The following is a 19,551-nucleotide window of genomic DNA, read 5'->3' as shown; positions in this document are numbered from 1 at the left end:
TCTTTTGAGGACATTGTTTATGTAAAACAACCTTAACAGGGAATTAAATGATGAAAATGTATCATTTTAGGGGCGGATAGCAACATAGCAGTGGTTAACACTCAGCCCCTGCGAGACGATCATGAATAATTCATGAATTTCCTTGAATTTTTCATGAATTTTATTCATGAAATCTTCATGAAATGTTCATGAAGATCCTATGAACTTATTATTGGACATTTTCAAATCATGAATTTTTATTCATGAAAGAAAATTGATGAATATTCATGAATATTTTTTTTCATGAATAATTCATGAACAGTCATATTCATGAAGATTCATCATTTCAAGAATGTCCAATAATAAGTTCATTGCATCTTCATGAACTATTCATGAATAATTTGATGAATTTTTTCAGGAATGTTCATGAATGAATAAAATTCATGAACCATTAGCATTTCATGAATATTCTTGCTTATTTGTAAACAAAAAATCCAATATTATTATTCATGTTTATTCATGAAAATGCATGAAGTCATGCTAAAAAAGTAACAGTAGATGATTTATAATACAGCATCTTGAAAGATTTCACAGAAATGTTGTTTGTTTTCCAACCATGGCAACAAAATCTTTGTCAAAAAACTTAAAATAGACAATTCTGACACATTAAACCATAGTAAATGAGTAATGTAGTTCATTCCTGGTAAAAGTATAAAAAATTTCAATTCAAATGCAACTCTTTGCAGAATGTTTAACCTTACTTGGTCAAAAGGAGAGGGGGGTCCTTCCTCAGCATATTTCAAATTGTGTTTTAATGCCAGAAATTGAACAATTTTTAATTCCAGTCTAGGAGAAAAGTATGTTCAGCACCAGGGTAACAGCTTTCAAGCAGTTCTTATAGCAGAGATGGTCAATTCAAAAATCCTTATTGTCTCTCCATGTGGAATTTCCAGAATTTCATCATTTGGATCCTTTGATTGAATATCATTCATATTTTCAATTCTTTTTTTCTTTCTTTTTCAAGAGCTCAGATTTTTTTTTGCAGCCAGTTTCTTGTCTTCTGCTCATCAACATTTGTGAACTGCTTCTCTTTTTCCTTCAAAAAGAAAGATTTTCTGAAATTACCCATGATTGTAAAACAAGACTTTTTTGTGTATTTTCTTGCATTTTAATTGCATTTAATTTTGCATCATAGGCACTTCCAAATAAAAACATTCTGAATGGAATTTAAGCCTATTTTCTTGGACCGCCATTTTGTAGATCAATCAGGCCTATGAATGTTTCGAGTCTCAGTCTATAATTAATGTATGTTATATGGTTGGATCCAAACTCAAAGCAAAGTTAGACAAAACTTTCATTTAAAAAAAAAGACATATTTATTAATTTTACAAATAGACAGTAACATTTACAGAAAGATTTCTGACTCAGTGATTGCCTCCATTTTTTGTCACTCACCAGTTATGAAGTAGATCAATCCTATATATAGTCTTCCTTCTTCATATTCTGTTATTTTCTTCAAAAGTTGACAAAGATCAGTGACTATGCAAATATTATAGATCACAAATACCTATCCTTCCACTCTCCAAATTCCCACTTCCAACGTCTCGCGCGTTTTCAAGTTTGCGCCTTTTCAAAAATGTACGGTAGAGCTAAGAAATACGTTAGTTTCGAATTTCCAAGATTTCTGTTTAAAAAAATAACAAACACTATCTGAATAATTTTTCACTGAAAATACAATTTTTTTTTTATATCAAAACAACTTTTATCAATGAAGAATTCGAACTTTTTACGTCATCAATTAAATTGGACTAATATTACAATAACATCGGGATCGAAGTCGGGCTCGATGAACAATCAATTTTAACAACACCGAAATTCAAAAATATCGAATACCATGTTGATGTTCCACAGTAGGAAAGTTGGAATGAGTGTCACGAACAGGGGGATCATGGTCAGCTTGGGATGGAAGAAGATGACGACATTTTTAAGACCGGTAGGTACAATATTGTACAGTATTTTATGTGTCCTCGAACGAAGAATGTTTCTGCTACTTTTGATTAATCCGGGCACCATACATAAAATGCCCGACGGTGAAATCGTTAGGACAAGCACTATTTCTGTAATCATTATTTAACAAATCTATACATATCATTAAGGTCATTGATTTTAACCCGAATTTCCTTGCTTGGAATCGAACTGATGTAAAGAATTTTACCTGTACCTTCCTTTGTTCAAGATAACATTTACAGAGTATGATGTACATGTAATTAATTATATATTTTGTAATGCATGTTCAAGACCATTTTCAGCTCTTATCTTGCATGTTTCGATTGTTTTAATAGTTGCTGCATTGCCTGAGATGATTTTCACAGCCCTGGCCTTTGATAAAAGTGCATATACATGTAGATGCTTAACCAATCAGTCACTAGGCTTGTGAATATGGTGAGAACCAGCTCAAATTATCATTCAAAACAAATAAACTAACTTTGATTTTATTAATCTATGTCTTTAAGCATAAGATTAAAATAAATATTGCAACTATGCCAAGTAAACAACATTTAAAGATTTATATTCTTAACATGCCTAATTTCCATATCCTTATTATTTTTAACAATGAATTCTGAAAGGTAATCTAAACATGCTAACAGCATGGGTATGTATAATTATTTTGGATCAAATTTAATCAAAGATATCATCTTCTATGAAGTATACATGCATTTTACAGGAATCCGGATGCTCACAAGAGTTAGGACAAGAACTGTATAAAAAAATGGTAAGATTTCTTCATTATTTTCTTAATCAATAAAATCACATGAATTGAAATTAATTTTTTTTAATGTTAGTCAGTCATTGAGCTTCAGCTCTAGCCTTTTCATTTAAGCTCACCTGAGCCATTTTAAGGCCTAAGTGAGTTTTTTGATCAGTGTCACAGTATTGTGTTTGTCTGTTGTCTATAAACTTTTCACATTTTTATACCCCCCGCTTGAAAAGCGGGAGGGTATATAGAAATCGTTAATTCCGTCCGTCCGTCCATCCGTCCGTCCGTCTGTCCGTCCGTCCGTCCGTACGTCTGTTACGCTTTGGGGTACCCATCTCTTATCCGCAACTCCTCTCATACCGCTGAATGAATTTTGATGAAACTTTCACAGAATCTTTATTACATATTGCCATTGTGCACCTTCTATTTTACTTTTTGATCCGACACATAATTTAGGTTTCCCGGCCACAGGAAAACATGGACTTTTTCACCAGTTATAACCATGTGGGAGGTGGGGGGTATCATTTAGTGAGCTCATCGCTCACAGTACCTCTAGTTACATTTTAATATCAGAATTAATCCTAATTTGAACAAAAAATTGCAAGACAGTGAATTCATATTCTACAGTAAACTGATCTGCCAGGTAGAAAAGAACAATTGTTTGTAGAGCTTTAGTTTATTATTTGTCATATATTTATACTGATATCAATTATGATACATCTTAAATGGTCATCTCCTCTTTCAGAAATTGTGCAAGGAAAGTTTGAAGTGTCTGTTTGAATGATCAACATCGAACTTGCTGAGCCTTCGTACTAAAAGTGAATCCATTGGTGATGCCAAATATCTGTCAGCCCTCTATTGCAAATTTCATGGGATATCTGAGGATGTGATTCTAGCAACATGTCAGAAGTTTTGTATCTTCCATAATTGGGATCTTTGGCACGTACATTGGTGGAAAATAGCAACTGTTCATTTTTATGGGATCTTTGTATCAATGTAGTTGTGTACTACATATATTTTTGCATTTAATACATGTGTTTGTCACTCTAGTCACTAATTTTGTACAGTAAATGTACATTGGCCACTGGCACTTTATTGTAAATGTATATCCTGTTGAGGTTTCAATGACCTCTCCCAATCCTTGGCCGATGTCATTTAATGAATCTAACCTCTTATTTAAAAAAAAATGCATACTTTAGTTTACTGCATTACATGTATATCATAACTTGATTATCATTAATTTAACCAAGGTGATCCCCCAGTAATCTTATTTTTTCTTGGATATATCTGTTAATAACCTTTGATGTAAAATACTTTGCAGTTTCATTGAGAATACATACATTTTAAAAAGTGTGCTTATATTGTAGATCTGAGTGGTATATGCTTTTATATTTGTCTCAAAAACATTGTAAAAGAAACTGTGAATTTTTTATTTTGCAACTTGCTTAAAGTTTGATGTTAGAGAAAATTCGGTCGAAAAAGTTGTGTGATGAAAAATGACATTATTTAAAGCACATTATGATGAATATAACTGTTTAATTTAAATTATGAAGAAACATAAATAATCAATTTGAAAAAAATGCTGTCAGTGGTGATGCAGTGTTTGTTTAATTAAAATTAAAGAAAAACACGAAATGTTTAGAGATTTCATGATTTATTTTTTCAGATAGTTGGTGAAAGAATGTTATTAAATATAAATTATGCCAGGGGCTTGTTCAACAATTGCATCTGCATGCAAAAGTTGCATTATGAGAGTAATGAGTGTTTTCTGTCAATCATTTTTGTCAATTATTTTAGTCTTCATGAAAATTCATGAACATTCATAATACCTTGAACTCTACATTTTTTCTGTCTTTAAAATGAAAATTACCAATATTCATATAAATTCATCATTTGTTCATGAACTACATTTTATGAATATATTCATGAATAAAGTTCATGAACCATCTTTATGAACCAGTCATGAACCGTTCATGAACACATCATGAATGTTCATGAACGATTCATAAAAGTTCCTGAAATTATGAATTTCACCTCGCAGGGGAGGGCTCATGGGATTTTTTTTTTCATTTCATGTTTTTATCGGTTCAAAATCACTTTTGGGGCTAAATTTTAACAAAACTGAAGTGTATATTAATCATGCTACTAATCAATTCTTTAAATGAAATGTAGATATATTTAAGGTATAAAAGTAATACACATATATTTCATTCCCCCCCCCCCCTTTTTTTTTTAATGAGGAAAAGGCTGGGGATTAATGACACCTGTTCTATGACTCAAATTTTATCTTCTTCAGCTATTAAACGTATTTGTTACAAATTTAGCTGAAAAAAAAGAGTCGATGAAAAGTTAATTTATTAACTCTATCACAACGTAAGGCTAAGGTCAAGAGTTCAAAGTTAACTGAAGAATATATACATTTAGTATAATTGCTTCTCCACATTTTCAGGAATTGACTGGATGACCTTAAGTCAGGATTTCTGATTACAAAAACAGAATGCTATAAAGTACAACGTGTTTAATCCAAAATGGTTTAAATGGACTAAATAAACAATTGATAACTGAAAATAAATCTGAAAATTAAAAGATTATTATTTATTATTATTTTTTCAAAGAAAACATAAAAGATTATGGTGTGCAGAGAAAGTTCGGGCTAATTATTTTTTTTTAAAATAACTTTTTCAATTATCAATTTATATTAAAGCTCAAACATTATTTCATAAACTTGTAATTGATTGATACACAATGAAGAATTTCAAAAATATGTATGTATACATGAACACAAACCATTCACAGCAACATATCTAAATAATTTGATTATTGAGCTCATAAAATTATAATACCAGCAGAATAAGGACAACAAAAGTAAAATGAGGCCATACATGTAAGTAATAAGAGTTCCTGTTTTTCAGATTTTCAACTTGATTGCAGGTTCGTAAGAGGCAATATCAGTTGGAAGAGGGGGGGGGGGGGGGCACAACCATACATTCTCAGTGAAAACTACCAAAAGCAAAATAAGGACAAAAGATCATTAGACATATTTTCTGAGGGGGCACAAGCATAGAGTAGCTATGTTTATTATAGAATTCTATATATTGGCAAAATATTAGGGGGGGGGGGGGCAAATTGTGGTCATATTGTGAAAAATGATTATATATTTTCTATGAAATACCCAAGAGCCATTAGCAGGAATAGTAGGGCAATGACATACTTAAGTGAATAATTAGTACATAGATGTACAATAGGTGGATTTTCACTTTTATCAGTTAATATTTTTGTCATCCAAGTAAACGTTATCCTTAAGCCTTGAAAATAATAATAGACACTTTTGACATAGATTTCTTTAATTTTTTTGTCAATTTTATAAAAATTCAATAATTGTAACAAAGGATGGAATTATCATTTTACATGCAATGAGACTACTGTTTATACACTTTTTATCTTTTATTTAAGAATGTACATTATTAAATTCTTTTTTTTAAATTATTTGAAGCATATTCATAGTAGTGCATAGTGGACCCATGTTATTATGCATGAATAACTTCAGGATAAGTGGTCAAAACTCCCCTCAGGTATAATGCTAGGCAAGACTAGAATTTTCTTCAGATACTGTAAGACTTCAGTATTTCTTTGATGTTCTTTGGGAGAATAACAGCAATGTTTGTCATTATATTGTTGTGGTATAATTTAGCAGGCTTAGTGAAGGTGTCCCGACGGTATCTCCAATTCTCTGAAAACTCTCACTAATTTTCATCAGATACTCATTCATTTGCTGAATGTCATGACTGGTCATGACTAAATGTAAAACTCTGGCTTCTTGAGTTCTGTAATAGACAATACAAGTATTTAGATTTACCAGGTAGATAATACAAGACTTAAGTTAACCAGAAATCTCTGTCAAGACTGTAGCTCTACTGGTTTGTACTTCTACTTATAATAAAGAAAGAGAAAACTAGCAGTTGGGACATTTACAAAAGCAATCAATAGAATAATGACAAAAACAGATACACAGAATTATTTACCTTATTGTAGTTTACTTGTGTGCCAAGTTATATTGAAATCAGACCAAAACTGTAGGAGGAGTAGCATTTTGAAAAACTGTTTACAGAGGGACAGACATACAGACAGACAAACAGACGACGGACACATTACTATCGCATAAGCTCTTCTGGTCTTTGACCAGTAGAGCTAAAAATGATTAAAGGAACCAATTGGATCATGAAAACAGTTACACTTGTACATGTAATAGGTCATACATCCTCTCTACACCAGTGTAAAATGATTTTTGGACTTTGCGAAAATTATATTGAATAAAGATGTAAATAATAAGCTTCTCTATTTCATTTTCAATACATGATACATGGCATTTAACCCCAGGAAAAAAATGTTCAAACACAACACAGTATCAGTAGAAATAATTGCTATTTACTTCTATGGAGAAGATACATGTAAACAACATGTTTATAATTTAGAATTTAAACTATCTTGCCCTTTTAAAATGTTAAGAATACTTGATTTGATTATAAATTGAGTAATATAGTGTAAATGTATATTTATTGGCATTTAAATCTAAGGGCAGATAAATAGAACAGAATCGTAACTCTTTAGTGTTCAGTGTAGAGAGGTTTCTTAAGGAAAATGGTAGAAACTCGTGTCAAAATTTTTGAAAATAACAACTTGGGTCATGTTTTAATGAATAAAATAAATAAGTTTTACAGTGTATTTTTTTTTTATTTCTTATTCAAAGTTGCACAAAAATTGAATTTGAAGTAAAAAATATTTGTATAGAATAATTAGGATGATTTCAAATGGGTGAAATTGGAACATCACAGAACCTTGAAAAGTGGGTCAATAATAGTAGTTAATGTATATAAGGAACATGAAAGCTGTATCCTCTATCCTTCAAAATTTATTACCAATGTCTAATTTCTTGAAAGATATAGAAGTCAAGGCTATTGGGTCAAAATTATAGTACATGGACACTATACCTCTTTATAATTTGGTTTTAATACGATGTTGAAGGCTCCATGAATGATCTAAATATCTTCCCCTTCCTTGTGATGCCCCTCACTTGGTCACACAGCAGCATGCTACAATAAATTGTATATTTTCATAAAAATAATTCAATTCCTTACAGGTACTAATTAAAGCACAATTATATAAGAATGAGTTATTAATTTTTTTTGCCATTCACCACATATTTAACGGTACTTTTTATTTAGTTTTGTATGTTGACAGGTCTAAAATAAATAACCGTGTACAATAATTCAAATTGGGGAAACTTTTTAATTAATATCTTGTTAAACTTTAAATGCATTCATTATTATAGAGTGTTCAAGATGAACAAGGAAAATGAAATTTACAAGGTCAAGTCCAAAGATTATTTCTTATTCTACCCACATAGCTATTAATAGCTACAATGTACATGTATGTAGGTTAAAGCTACCCAAAGTAGCTATTTTACCCACTTCTAAGACCTACACATGTAGATAGAAATGCTTTAGTATAGTCTTTGGACTGTACCTTTTTGCATTCATTTCGATTTAATTCTTTTTCAATAATTTCTTCTACTCATAACTCTACAAACAAATATTATTATATTGTGTATCAGAAATTGTAGTTACTTACGTGTACCTGCATGGTGTATAACACTGGTAGCGTTGCACCAGCTTGACCGATCAAATGACCTGCTTTCAAATTTTCACATGTTCTGTTTGGAGGGGAATTCTTGGTCCATCTCCTCTGGTGTTTTCAATATGCAGGTGTGAAGTTAGAAGATTTGGAATTTGACAAAACTTCCTTCTTAACCTCTTTGTATTTTATTTTGAAGAAAAGTTAAAATAACGTCCACATTCGATAGTCATTCACTGTATTTACTAAATAATTTTGCAAGTGTAACACATGGCATACGACCTACTTTAGACAATACATGGCCATTGCTAAAACTCACGAGTTGTTGAATGTCTTCGGAATAAACAATATCATATCTGCCAAGGAAGCTATACTGTATAATCTAAGCAGTTTTGCATAAAAATATCAGTAAAACACATCGTTTGTGAAAAGGAACTCCAAACCGGCAAAACGTCATGCTTACAAATACTTTTGTTTTTACCTTCCTTCACTGTCGGAACTAGAGAGTTCTACAAAGGGAGATAATATTTTTGTGAAATGCTAGTTTTTTTTAAATTTTCAAATGCATTTTATTTTTTAAAAGCAAAAAACACACACCCAGAATAATTATGAATAAATAATTAAGTATGTTTGCTTTCAAAATATTGTTAATATTTTGTAAACCTATCTTGGGATTTTTTATAAAATGGCACTGAAATTATGGTTATTTAGCGTGTTGGTTAAGGGTTAAAAATAGGAGGAAATTAAATTTCTTTAAAATAAAAAGGGGAGTTAGTGATGAAGCAAAATAATTTTTTATCTTTACTTCACACCTTGTTTTCACAATTTAATGCACTTAATCCAACCATAGTGCATTACTTATTTTGAATTTTTTATGTCAAATTAGGAGAAAACTGACCTTTTCAAACATGGGGGTAGCCACAAAATGTGTTAGGGGGCCATAACCTGGAGGATAGGTCACATCCCAAAATTTTAAATATACCTAATTAATCTCATACACATTCATAATTTTTTCATATATGTTTTATTAAAATCTGTGGTATTCGTTTGAACGGCATCTGTGGTCCTTACAGAGAATGACTCTTAAAATGTGGACTGCTAAGGAAAACTGCATAGGGAAAGAAGAAGGCTAGTAAACTGTCTAAGAACTGCTAAAGCACTGAACTGTTAAGGTTAAAAAACTGCTAAAGAACTGCCTTCCACTTTGACTTGGGAAAGTTTACAACATCATTTACATCAAAGATACACACATTCATAGTGTAAATTCAAAGTCAATACAGTTGCATACTTGGATGTCGGGATTACCTACTTACATATGTAAACTACGAAATTGATACGATTACAAGTTTGGATTAACCATTTGTTAACAAATTAATGCAAGTCTGGATTTACAAACTTGCAAGTCTGGATTTTTAAACACGATTAGTCATTACTCTTCATACATATCTCGTATGCATACTCCACAAATTAAGCTTTTTCAAATGACACCATGATCAATGACCTTGTGACCTTGACTGTGACCTATATGCTAAAAATAGCTTTTTCAAACTTTCTCCATAACTTTTGAACCATGACTTAAGGGATAGAGACTTCATGTTTGGTATGCATACTCCACTAATTAAGTTCTTTCAAATAACACGAAGGTCAGTGACCTTGACTTCCCAAAGGCTTGATTGATTGATTGTTTAACACAAAGTTGACAATATATCAGCAGATAAACTTAAAGGTACATGTACGCTTTATTTAGAAAGAAGATCTATTAACGCAACACGAAATACTTATCCATTAACAATTTTTATTCTTTCAGTGGAAAATTGTAATTGCATTTTAATTGTCATGAGTTAATAAGAGGGATTACTTCACATTTTAGCAATTATTTACCCTTTATGAATGGCTTCATGTTAGAAGAGTCATAATCAAGGTGGTCAATAAAACTATCGAAATTAAAATGGCTCTGAATTGAAAATGGTTGTATCGATAGCGCTTTTACATGTACCATGCCTGTTTTGAACATTGGCATAGATCTAAAGAAATCTAGTTGCACAACCTACCTAATGTATTAGTTGCTATTCCCAATCCCCCACCCATCAATCATCTTGCAGCGTAAAAAATTTGACATGTTTTTTTTTATTTAACTTGTACAGTCATATTTTGAGAGCATTGCAACTGTAAATATATATTATCAAATCAAATTTTTTTTGGTTGGTAAATTTACGTTGGACGAGAATTCAATATTTACTCAGATGGGTATTTTTCATTCATCTGCATTGTTCATACTAGGAAATATGTGTATATATAGAAGATCCTGCAAACTCTGACTAGTGTAGCAATGAGCCAATGAGGGTGTTTTTTTTAAAGAAAGAGGTGGTGTTTAATATCAGGCAGTTATAGAATGTATAGGTCACCAATTGATAGACTACGTGTTGAGATCGTCATGTCCTAAGTCCTACGTGTTGAGATCGTCATGTCCTAAGTCCAAGGTGACGTACACCCCACCACTTTACTTGCTATCCACTTTTCAAGCAGGGAAATTGTTCCCAACCTGACCAAAGACTATTTCTATACCTACGTAGCTATTGAGTATTGATATCTTCATAGGTATTTGCACCTGTAGACTCAAAGTAGCTTTTTTACCCACTTTTTTGCTTTATTTACATCTAGTGGATAAACGCAGAAATGGTGCAATATTTTGAGCACCAAATTTGATAATACAGTCATACCAATGATGAATATGATCAAAGGATGTATTCACTTTGACAAAAGAATTGACCTATAGGAGAGAACAATTTTCCAGAAAAAGTGACATTTTAAAATTAATCTTTATTTGTTAATTTATACTATATATATGTCTAAATTTTTCAAGTTTGTATTTTATACCTAAAATTTATTATTTATAGCTTTACAATAAACCTCCAAAGTTGGCCAAAACACCATTTTGTCCGTTAATATGTCGATTTTTGCATGAATTTTGGCCTTGAAGTCCTTTCAGGGCAGGCCTGCCCGTAAATAAAATTGTGATATTTTGATAGGTTTGGATGTAAGTAATAATTTGAGATAGGATTTTTTTAACGTGGAACGGAAAACAGCGGAACGGAATGGAAAACGGATTATAAATGTCAAGCAAATAACTTTGATTCGATATAAATCAGACATAAAAAGCAATATTCATGATGTAAGTCATATTTAATGAAAAAATATCGTAAAAGTAATATATTCGTGAATCATTCACTCCTCGGTACTTGCACTTGTACATGTGATGGTCAATAAAATACATACTTTGTGATATAAACATGTACTAACTACACTCAAATACTGAGTATCAATCTGTCAAACGTTTCGTTCAAATTATTTCTTTAAGATAAATAAAAAGGGGTCGAAGTAGGTGCCCTCAGTAACAACAAAAATGATTAATTAAGTAAATCTTATTTTTTTTCTGGTCACAAAAAGGAAAGGGTCTTGGTCCCCTCTAAATCCAATAATTGATTTCGGCTACATAATTATAATGATCAGTTACTGTACTCCCTCGGATTTGATTTAGGCCTAAATAATTTGCACACATTAATGGAATGTTTTATTATAATCACGGATAAAATTGCCTAGACTTAAGAACAGAATTTCAGAGGCAGTAAACATTATCATTAAGAACATTAAGAAGTTAAAAAAAATTAATTATTACATTTTGAGATAAACTCGGGAGATCAATGAAAGGGTTCCTCCTACCTCTACTCGTTAAAAAAAGATTTAGGAAAAACAAATTATTATATGTATATATTCAGCCCAATGCAGTTCATTAATCAGAACGGAAAACGACAAAGTTTTTGTAGAAAAAAAACCAAGCCCGGTCCTATAGGTCAAATCCCTATTTATAATGAAGTGATCCTTTGGCCAACAATTGATTAAAACATGAATTAACAATTTTTGAAATTACTTTTACAAAATCCTCAATCATGTTAATCATGCAGAATCGTTTGTGTAATGTAATCGTTTGTGTAAGTTGTCAACAATAATGTCTACATACTGAAAGTTAAATGCAAAATCATTGATCAACACCTGAATGGTAACTTTTTAATTAGAAATTTTGCTTAAAAAATATATATTAATTTTCAATTAAACAAGTTTTTGTTGCAATTTTAGAGTTCTTCCTCGTGTTTATGAAGTAGGATGGCTGCTTCGTCATATAGGTAAGATCTTTTTACATACATTGTCTTGAGAAGTATAGTCTGTTTTTGAACATGTTCAGCTTCTCTGGAATGCTGATCCAATTTTGGTGTAAACTCTTTATGCAAATGTAATATTAGAGGGAAGCAAATTGTTTAAATGTTCAATTACATGGATTGAATTGCTTTTAGGCCAAAAAAAAAAATATGTGTGTTTCCGGTTACATGTCCCTGAAAATTAGGGTAGGTAGGTAGGCAATTACTTTTTTTTTTACTTTTACTTTTTATTTTAACTGAACATTATATTTAACTGTTTTTAGGTAAACTGTATATGATATTAAATATAAACAAGTAGTATTTTGTTTTCTAGAGGTAGGTAGCAGAACCAACTGCAAGAAATTGATTTACAGAAAAAGACATTTGAATTTTAATCACAATTTAGTAATGAAAATTTGTCACATTTAACAAAAAAGTAAAATAAAGAATTCAAGATAGTTTTTCAGGCCTACTTCTACCTCGACATCATTATCATTACATGTAAAGACAAAGTAAATATCCATTTCTTTCCAATAATGTCAGAGTTAAACCACCGTTGTTAGCTTCAAAATTATGACCATCTCCAAATAAATTTCCCACAGTCCAGTGCCAAAGAAAGTTATATATATCGTTGCAGTAATTTTGTATGAATGTGGACATTTCTTGAGCTTAAACCCGATGACGACATGTGGTGGACTTGGAGTTGAGTGATGCACATATAAAATAAGTGATGCAATTTGACACACTAGCCATATTCCTGGAGTGTTTGCCTAGTGGCTGCCCCATAGAGCGTTTTAAATGAATTGGAGTGCATTTTAAAACTGAACTAATCATGCTTATAGGGGTCAAACAATTCTTTTATGCTATGTATTATATATCATTGGATTTGTAATAATATTAAATTTTTCTCATCCTATTTACAGAATTTTTATTGTAATTTTCTATAAATAAATAATTCAGGTGAAAGCAGGTGTAAATCGCAAAATAGATATTTTTAACAAATATGTCAAAATTGTCTTTAAAAACTATGAAATTTATGTGTGATGTTATAATTAATTATTAATTTATTATTTATTATCCATTTTATTAGTAAAAGTTTGATTCCTCAGAAATCAATAATTGTACTGATACTACAATGTCAATCTCGCCAACAAATTTTCAAAATTGTGTCATAAAGCTTGATTTCTAAACGTTTTTGAATATTTTAATGATCAAATTCTATTTAAATAATTATTTTCTACACCTTTACATTTATAACTATGCGTAAAATGGAAGATATCTTCTGAATTTCTGAGAAACAGGTAACGAAATCGGCACTGCGCGGTTCCGAACTTACAAAATTTTCGTATCTTATATTGAAGTATATTACACGTGTAGATCATTATAATTATCAAACATTTCAAGGAAAATGTAGTTGATAGCTTGAATTTCATGTAATGCTTTACTGGATGAGAAAATATTGCGTATTGACTGAATTATATGCTCAAAAACCATCGTAAGTAACATTCCGCCATTTTGAATTTTGGTGGGACTTTCCGAGATTCTTATGTTTTTTTAAACAAGTAAATCATGTGATTTCCAACTGCAGTATGATGCAGTCATCTATTGTTAACCTGTAGGTGGCCACCTGTGCTCTGATCATTTAAAAACAAGCGGTAATTTCAAGTCAAATCAACAATGAAAATATACACACGTGTCAACATCGATTCGGTCAAAAGTCTCATTAAGGGTTGGATGCTAAGTGTCAAAAGTCGTCATTAAAGGGTAAAGGAGGGAACGATCTAGGGGGAAAAGAGCTATTATCTATGCATGTATAATCTTAAAATGCTTGAAAAGACGTTTTTATTTATCTGTTACAAGTGCCTTTTTAACTGCGCGCGTTTTGAAGACTGTAGTTTTAGAACAAATTACGGTACGTAATCCGGATTTGCAATAAAAAGTGCTAGGGTCGGCGCGTAAAATTAGGGTCGGTCGGGAAACCGGAAACACAGGTACTTTTTTTTTGGCCTTATCAGTGTTAACTTTGAAAAAACGTGTGCGTACAGACATACAAATTTTGTCACACGCAAAAAGATTTGCATAATTATTGCTCGCCTAGATGTATAAAAGTTACCATGAATTAAAATTTAGATTTATATATTTGATCAGTCTCTTTCAAATTAACAAATTAATGGTATAGGGAGCTTTTTAAGTATAACAAGCAAATGGGTAGAATTTGTCAGTTCGGGGTCAAAGATATTGTGATCTGGACCCATTCATTGCTCATTTCAGATTCTTGAAATTTTAGCACATTCTTTGCTAAAGCATTTCCATTTGCTGGAAGCTATTTTTGTTCAAATTTGATGTCAACTTCTTGTTAATGCATGAGTCTGTCCATACCATACAGTACCGACCAGACCCAACCTGACACCAAAGCAGTCCCAGAAAGCAGTCCCTGGGACTGCTTTGGGACTGCTCTGGGACCGCTGTGGGACTGCTCTGGGACTGCTGTGGGACTGCTCTGGGACCGCTATGGGACTGCTCTGGGACTGCTATGAAAAGCAGTCCCAGCAGTCCCAGCTGCCCCTGGGACTGCTTTCTGGGACTGCTTTGTTCACTCATGTGTGACAAAGGTTCTGAGTGACATGATAGCTCCGCCCCCTTGTGTATTCTGAATTTGCAGGCTCCCTATTGTTTTGTTTACTTGCAGCAGAGAGGAGTTTTAACTGTTTAATAAGCAAGGATTTCTTATAATCTTTTAATAACTTGAGATTACATGTACATGTATTATAGTTAATTTATAGTTTTAGGGACTGTATATTTACACAAATGTAATATAGAATATTTTTAAAAATAAAGTTGTTAAATAAGGAAGTCAGGAGGAGATTTTTATTTCTAAAGTATATAAAACTACAGGCTCATGAGAAAAAATATCTACATGTAGATTTCTTTTCTTATTAAATCTAAAATTAAATACTCATAATTTTCATTTGGCACTATTTAAAAAATCATTACATTTAGATATAAGATATTTTAATTGAAAAGGCTACACGTTTTACAAGCACCACGCTAAAAGAGTATTACATACAACCCGCAAATAAAAATCTAACAATTTATTTTATGGCATGAAATAAAAGTATGCCACCATTCTTCCGTAACATAAGCAGTGTGAAAAATTATACGACAATTTACAGATGAATTAGTTTTTGATTTATAAATAAGATATTAAAAGAGTAAATTAAAAAAAAAATAAACAGTTGAAAACCTGTAATACCTGGAATTGTGATTTACTTCTTTTTTGTTTTGCTTTTGTTTACCTGGCCGATAATGTGTATGAATAAAATGGTATAAACACCTGTGGTTTCAATCGCCTTTGGGCAGAAAATCAATCATGCATGTTATTTGGGTACAGTATCAGTGTTACACATCATTGAACATGCTGCTCAATAAACAATGGCCCTAATTTCAATCTATGTAAAAAATGTAATGCATAAAAAGATAAATGAAATGTGTATAAATTTCTTTCAAGATTAATTAATGTTGAACATAATCTTAGGATTATATACTGGTCACTAATACAATTTACAAATAAAACAATAATTTTTAAATTAACATGTCAGTAAAGAATAATCAATACTGAAAAATATTACTTGGCAAAATTAGCAACGAATTTTTCAAAAGCCCTAATACTTTTTAAAAAATGCCTTTAGAGTATCCCGATAGTATGGAAATCGGCCATGATCTATAATGAATACCGGTAGATCTATTTAAAACTAATTCTGGTGAAATATAATTAATTCAATTTTAATTTTCTGTATAGAAAATAAATATGGGAGCCAGTATCAATCACAAAAAACCCAAGATAACTGTGAATAAATATACATGTTCAGTGTAATTCATTTATGTAGGTGTGTAAGCTTTATTCCTTCAATAAATATTATTTCAAATTGTTTCAAATCCATATGGGTACTGCTCATGTAAATGACCTTCGCATTGTAAGGATTCCTGGCATTCTGCTCAGAAAAAAATTCAGCTGCCTTTTATAGTTCCATTGTTTATTGGAAATCTCATTTCTGAGTTAGCCCCGCCCATTAAATTAATAAACCCCGCCCACTGGGACTGCTTTCTGGGACTGCTGGGACTGCTTTCTGGGACCGCTGGGACTGCTGGGACCGCTCTGGGACTGCTGTGGGACTGCTCTGGGACCGCTGTGGGACTGCTCTGGGACCGCTGCGGGACTGCTTTAGCAGTCCCAGAAAGCAGTCCCCGGGACTGCTCTGGGACTGCTTTGTGTCAGGTTGGGTCTGGTCGGTACTGTACATAAAAAATTTTCGAAGCAGTTTTCTCAGCAACTACTGGTACTCATAATACATTGTAGATCCTTCAAATTTTAGAACACTCTTTCCTGCGGCATGCCACAAATCCCATGTTGACTTACTTTTTCCGTATGTCTGTCTGTAACTGAATGCGTGTTAGTTAACATGATTTTTCACTTTTAAGGAGATGCAGCCACCTCTTGCAGGTGGATAGCTGCAATGTTTTTTTTACCTATAACTGGCACTCATGGCCATTGAAAAGTGAGCGATCTTTTTCGTGCCAGCACCAACTGTGACATGGGACCTAGGCTTAAACAGTCTCATTCAAAGGACTGACTTCTCCATGTCCCACAGTGGGATTCGAACCTGTGACCTAAGGATCAACTCCTTACGTCATGACTTTAGAGCAGACGCTCTAACCACTGTGTCATGCAGATTACTTGTCATAATTAAAATTATAGTAGAGAATGACTTAAAATGAATCGATTGGTTACTAGATGAAGATGTTAGGCATGATTCTGAAACTAAAAAGGACAAATTGTTCTATATTTAGACAAGAGGCCCACGGGCCTTATAGGTCACCTGAGCATTCTGCAACAACTTTCCAGATATTGAATTTGATTCATGTTTTAAGCCAGATGCTATATGGCATTCACAATTTTGAAAGAGGCACCATTGATCATCATATCAATACACTTAGCAGTTGCTTAGCTTGGTTTATTGATTTGAAAATGTCCAATAATAAGTTCATAGGATCTTCATGAATGTTTCATGAACATTTCATGAATAAAATTTATGAAAAATTCAAGGAAATTCATGAATTATTCATGATCACCTCGCAGGGGTACTGAATACCCATATGCAAGGTAGGGGAACAAAAATGGATTCCAAATAATCAGTAATATTCAGCAATAATCAGTAGTGCCCCTAACACTGTGAAATAAACCCCTGACCCTAGGTTTATTTTAAAAAGGCACCCTTAAAATTGCCTATAAAAAAATAAATGTTTTATAAATACAAAGGAGCAGATTTCAAACAATTAATTCATTTTCAGTATATAAGTAGAGCCCAACCCCCATCCCTGACCCTGGGGCCTTGAAATTCACAATTCTGCAAGATTAGGGCCCTTGCTCATCATAACTATATAGGTAGTTCATCTGCTTCATACCCAGAAACAGAGGAGAAAATTTTCAAAGATTTAATGTATTTTCACTATAAAATCAATAGAGCCCCCCCCCCCCCAACACCAGAACCCCTGATCCTGGGACCATAAAATTCACAATTTTGGTAAAAGCACTCTTGCTCATCATAACTATGCACTTAGTTAGTTTATTTAATACCACGGAACAAAGAAGAAGATTTTCAAAGAATTCATGTATTTTTACAATATAATCTATAGAGCCCTCCCCCCCCAACACCAGAACCCCTGACCCCAGGACCATAAAATTCACAATTTTGGTAAAAGCACTCTTGCTCATCTTAACTATGCACTTAGTTTTTTTATTTAATACCTAGGAACAAAGAAGAAGATTTTCAAAGAATTCATGTATTTTCACTATATAATCAATAGAGCCCCCCCCCCCACACCAGAACCCTTGACCATAGGACCATAAAATTCACAATTTTGGTAAAAGCACTCTTGCTCATCTTAACTATGCACTTAGTTTTTTTATTTAATACCTAGGAACAGAGAAGAAGATTTTCAAAGAATTCATGTATTTTTTCAATATAATCTATAGAGCCCCCCCCCTTAAACCGGAACCCCTGACCCTGGGGCCATAAAATTCACAATTTTGGTAAAAGCACTCTTGCTTATCATAACTATGCACTTAGTTGGTTTATTTAATACCTAGGGTCACAAAAGAAAATTTTTAAAGATTTCGTGTATTTTCACTCTATAATCAATAGAGCCCCCCCCCCCCCTTACACCAGAACTCTTGACCCTGGGGCTATAAAATTCACAATTTTGGTAGAGGCACTCATGCTCATGATAACTATGCACTTAGTTAGTTTATTTAATACCCAGGGGCATAGAAGAAGATTTTCAAAGAAGCATGTATTTTCACTGTATATAATCAGTAGAGCCTCGCCCTAACACGAGAACCCCTGACCCTGGGGCCATAAAATTCACAATTTTGGTAGAGGCACTCTTGCTCATCATTACTATCTACTTAGTTGGTTTATTTAATACCCAGGAGCAGAGAAGAAGATTTTCAAAGAAATAATGCATTTTCACTATATACCTATTTAGCCCTGCCCTAGCACTAGAACCCCTGACCCCAGGGCCATGAATTTCACAATTTTGGTAGAGGACTCAATGCTAATTACAATCATGCAAACAGTTTGACTGCTTGATGTCCAGGAGTAAAGAAGAAGATTTTTAAAGATTGCATTAATTTTAGTGGTTTTGGCCCCACCCCTCAGGCCCCAGGGGTGCAGGGATCATGAAATTCACAATTTTTGTTCCCCTTCACCCATAGATGCTTTGTGCCAAATTTGGTTGAAATTGGTTCAGTGGTTGCAGAGAAGAAGCTGAAAATGTTCAAAAGTTTACGAACGACGTACGACGTACGATGTACGACGTACGACGAACGACGACAGACGAAAACGGATAGCAATAGGTCACCTGAGTTTACTCAGGTGACCTAAAAATATACATCAAGATGTCTGCCTTAGATGGATAATAAAAAGCTGT

At 32.6% G+C, this 19,551-nt stretch overlaps 3 long non-coding RNA genes across 3 annotated transcripts; 1 reads left to right on the top strand and 2 right to left on the bottom strand.

Moving 5' to 3' along the window:
- Window positions 1-477: 477 nt before the first annotated feature.
- Window positions 478-1,739, bottom strand: LOC134248775 (uncharacterized). The gene is made up of 2 exons (XR_009988134.1): window positions 1,435-1,739; window positions 478-1,075 (listed from the first exon to the last, which is right to left on the bottom strand). It is a non-coding gene; the product is annotated as an uncharacterized LOC134248775 (long non-coding RNA).
- Window positions 1,740-1,835: 96 nt separating this feature from the next.
- On the top strand, window positions 1,836-3,822 carry LOC134248774 (uncharacterized). Its single transcript, XR_009988133.1, has 4 exons — window positions 1,836-1,972; window positions 2,322-2,421; window positions 2,705-2,752; window positions 3,483-3,822. It is a non-coding gene; the product is annotated as an uncharacterized LOC134248774 (long non-coding RNA).
- A 2,172-nt stretch (window positions 3,823-5,994) lies between these two features.
- LOC134248773 (uncharacterized) lies at window positions 5,995-8,902 on the bottom strand. Its single transcript, XR_009988132.1, has 3 exons — window positions 8,366-8,902; window positions 7,726-7,827; window positions 5,995-6,561 (listed from the first exon to the last, which is right to left on the bottom strand). It is a non-coding gene; the product is annotated as an uncharacterized LOC134248773 (long non-coding RNA).
- Window positions 8,903-19,551: the final 10,649 nt, after the last annotated feature.

Source organism: Saccostrea cucullata, unplaced genomic scaffold (genome assembly GCF_032062105.1).
Source record: "Saccostrea cucullata isolate Sc308-1 unplaced genomic scaffold, CSIRO_AGI_Scuc_v1 ctg2290, whole genome shotgun sequence".
Taxonomy (NCBI): Eukaryota; Metazoa; Mollusca; class Bivalvia; order Ostreida; family Ostreidae; genus Saccostrea; species Saccostrea cuccullata.
Note: the sequence above shows the minus strand (reverse complement) of the source record. Positions and strands in the feature narration are given on the sequence as shown.